At 45.8% G+C, this 4240-nt stretch overlaps 1 pseudogene; it reads left to right on the forward strand.

Moving 5' to 3' along the window:
* Window positions 1-408: 408 nt before the first annotated feature.
* Window positions 409-1362, forward strand: LOC142046834 (olfactory receptor 5J3-like; annotated as a pseudogene).
* Window positions 1363-4240: the final 2878 nt, after the last annotated feature.

Here is a 4240-nt window from a genome sequence, read left to right on the forward strand (position 1 = left end):
TCAGGGGAGGCTCTAGTAGCTTTCTTTCCCAATGTGATTTTTGCCCAGACAGACTCTGTCTTATCCATTCCATCCCTTCTTATTTCTTTACAGTTAACCTCATCATTGATATACAATGATACTCCACCACCTTTGCCTTTATTTCTGTCTTTCCTAAACAGCACATGTCCTTCAATACCTGTACTCCAGTCATGACTACTATTCCACCATGTTTCTGTTATCCCTATAATATCCAGTTTCATTTCCTGCACCAGTAGCTCTAGTTCCTCCATTTTGTTACCTAGGCTTCTCGCATTAGTGTACAGACATCTTAATTTTTGCCTTTTGGCTTCACTGTACATCAGATTTATTGTTGTGGTACCCATTGCTTCTATCCCCTCCTTTGCCTCTTCTTTGACACAGAGCACAATGACAGGAGAAATGGCTCCCGGAAACCGCACCAGAGTGACTGGCTTCATTTTCTGGGAAATAACTGACAGTCTACAGCTGCAAAACATCCTCTTTGTGTTCTTCTTTGCCATTTATTTCTGCACGCTGGTGGGGAATGTCTGGGTGATTGTGCTGATTAGCGTTGACTCCCAACTCCAAAGCTCCATGTACTTTTTCCTCAGCAACTTGTCATTCTTAGATGTTGTCTGCTCCTCTGTGATTGCCCCCAAGGCAATGCTCATTTCCCTAGTGACGAGTAAAGACATTTCTTTCCCTGGGTGTGTGGTTCAGTTTTTCCTCTTCTCCTGTGCCAGCAATGAGCTTTGCCTCCTGGCTGTGACGGCCTATGATCGCTTTGTGGCCATCTGCAGCCCATTGCTTTATTATGTCATCATGTCCAAGACAGTCTGCTTCCAGCAGGTGGTTGGCTCTTCCCTAAGCACCTGTGTCAATGCCACTGTGTATACGTGTACTGAATTCACTCTGTCCTTCGACCACTCCAGTGTCCTTGATCATTTCTTCTGCGATATTCGCCCACTCCAAGAAATCTCCTGCTCTGACTTTCGCATGAATAAGTGAGTGCATTTCATCTTTGCAGACATAGAAACAATAGGCACCATTTTCACCATCCTCATCTCCTTCATTTACATCATCTTTGCCATCCTGAGGATCCGCTCCATGGCAGGAAGGCACAAAGCCTTCTCCACCTGCGCCTCCCACCTGACTGTCGTTTCCATCTTATATGGGACCCTTATCTTTACATGTTTACAACCCTCATCTGGCAGCTCTGTGGACTGGGAGAAAACGGTGGCCATGTCCGATACCCTTGTGATCCCCATGCTGAACCACCTGATCTACAGCCTGAGGAACAAGGGGGTGAAGGATGTCCTGAGGAGGACAATACCCCAGAAAATTATTCCTCCCTGTATGTAAATATGGGGACTGGTTTTTCTGATCAGTACTGGAGTGCAGATATGAGCTAGTTCTCGCTCATTAAGTCATTGTGCAGAAATTTCTGTCATCATGTGACTTAACAGGAGAAAACAATATGGAAATGGAACTTGAGCCCAATAATGAAGGAAGGTGCCATTTCCCTTGAAAAACAGTGTCCAGTAACTGTGTTACAGCTTTTCCTTTATGCACTAATATGTGATTTCTGCAATATAGACACCTCCCCCTGCTTGTTCCACTACCTTTTGAACAGTTGGTTAACTTAGCAGATGATATAAAGAGGAGATGCTCAGACTGTAATTATTCCATTTGTCACCGCTATTATCTCATTCCCACAGCCCCCTCCCCTCCCACACAATCACTGAACAATTAAATAAAGGGAGGGGCACATGGAAAGGTGTTTTTATAGCTAGATAGTCAGACAGCTGGTTCTGTTCGGGAACACACAGGTAGACACTAGACAGGTGGATGTTTGCTATGGGGATAGATAGACAGAGACATGGTTATGTCTCTGGGTTAGATAGACAGAAATAAGTCATTAGACAGACACAGGAGAAAGGAAAGGATGGTCCAGAGGTTGTCTTGAGGGGTCTGAGTTTAAATTCCGCCTCCACTGCAGACTTCCTTTGTGATCTTGAGCAAATCACTTAGGGCCAGATTTTTGAGAGGGAATTTCAGCTCCTAATTCCCATTGAAATCCATGGGATTTATTTGGCCTAAATACCTTTAAAAAACCTCTGTTTAGTGTCCCTTTGCCTCTGTTCGTCACTTATAATATGGAGGTAAGAGAAGGAGGGTTGTAAGCAAACACAAGAAGTGATTCTTCTGCTCTACTCCGCACTGATTAGGCCTCAACTGGAGTCTTGTGTCCGGTTCTGGGCACCACTTTTCAGGAAAGATGTGGCCCAATTGCAAAGAGTCCAGATAAGAGCGACAAAAAAGTGAGTGTTATGTCTCCGTGTGGCTCGCAGAAGCAGCAGCACATCCCCTATCTGGCCTCTATGCATAGGGAAATCCAGGAGGCTCCAGACGCTGCCCATGCCCCAAGCATCGCCACTGCAACTCCCATTGGCTGGGAACCAGAGCCAATGGGAGCTTCAGGGGCGGTGCCTGCAGACGGGCAGTTTGCCCACCCCTGGTCTAAGGGCTCACAGTGTTCACAGTTACATGGCCCATGATGCTAACCACCATCACTCCCTTGTTAAATCTTCAAACAAGCCCCTTCGTGCTTCCTCCCATTCTGCCCCCCACAACACTGGAGGAGCTCCCTGTAAACGTCAGCAAAAACAACCTCCTCAACCCAGGGACTGTTTGACTCTTTATTCCCTGTCCAGCAGTCTTGTCATCTCCTTATGAACTTGCTGCCGCATGTACCAGTTCTGTGGGATGCTTTGCTGGGTGCAGGTTGGGATCCACAGTGTTCATTGTGCAAGTGAAATGAATTATATTAAAGAAAGAGAATGAATTAAAGAATGCTCTATGTGCCTTTAAGTAGAAATGAAAAGAATGCTGTGATCCAGGTGTTAGGAAAAGAGGACATTTAAGGTAGAACAATTGCTCCACTTCAGGGATATTAGTGATGTATTAGCCTTAGGTCAATAAGAGTTAATAGGGAAGTAGGGTATGCATTTTGCTCTCTTGGCCCTTTATTTAGTTCTCACCTTTTTATCTGTATAAATAAGACTGTTTGGGTCTTGTATGGGGGGTCACATTATCTGGGTGTTATTAGCAGCCCCCTCCGTGGGTCTTCAGGGCACTTCAGCGGTGGGTCCTGGAACAGAAGGGCCCACCGCCACCAAATACCCCAGGTCCCCGGAATCCTCTGGGCAGCCCTGGATAATACCTGCCAGTGACTTTGCAGCACAGCCATGACCTCTGTGTTTTCATTTAGGGTGACCTCTTCACACACCTCAATGCTCTCGAACGGGATATCACTATGGCATTCAGGCCTCAGATCAGGAACAGGGGCTGTCTTACAATCCTCTGCACAGAATATCATCTTGACAACGGCTTCACTGTTGTGATGCACTTTTAATCTGTTTATATGCACAGTCCGAGGCGCATCCCTGCTGCGGGGCCTGTGTACATTGCAGGTAACAGCGTGATCCCTCCCTACCACCTCAGAAGACCCCTCTCATCAGTTTTGCAATTTGTACTTTTCCATGAGGAGTAACACCAGAAGGAGATCCCCTGCATCAAATGATTGCTCAGAAGGAGATCAGAACCCCCTTTATCCCATTGAATTGGGACCAGGACCAGATTGGTTAACCAAAACGTCGGATAATCAGCTGAATGGGACCGTGCCAGGCTGCAGCGCCATCTAGGGACCATAGGAGAGCTTGCCCACTTCTGGACCTGTGCGCGCTGGTTGTTGGGTTAATACGGAGAACCAGACAAAGGAGGGTCAGATAAACAGGGTTCTGCTGAATTGTGATCATCCCATTCTTTCCGAGCTGCTTGGCTTCTAGTGAGGCTTTGCATCACTATTCCAATCATGGTTGTAGGGAAACTTAATTTAGGCTCCTCCCCGTGAAAGGGAAAGGAAAAATGAAGTGCTTCAGTAAGATCACATTCATCTGATGAAGTGGGTATTCACCCACAAAAGCTCATGCTCCAAAACGTCTGTTAGTCTATAAGGTGCCACAGGATTCTCTGCTGCTTTTAGTAAGATCAACGTTACCAGAATGAAATGGTTCCATTTTTTTGTTTCAAAAGGACATTTGGCTTCATAAGTTTATTTTGTTTTTGATGAGATTGTGCCTTTCATGTTTTGTGGCACACAAGCAGACAAGTTAGAGAAAACAAAATACTCTTGCTGGACGTTCGCAAAGTTTCGCTAATTTGTTTCTTAGGAGCTAGA

This window comes from Chelonoidis abingdonii, chromosome 4 (genome assembly GCF_003597395.2).
Source record: "Chelonoidis abingdonii isolate Lonesome George chromosome 4, CheloAbing_2.0, whole genome shotgun sequence".
Lineage (NCBI taxonomy): Eukaryota > Metazoa > Chordata > Testudines > Testudinidae > Chelonoidis > Chelonoidis abingdonii.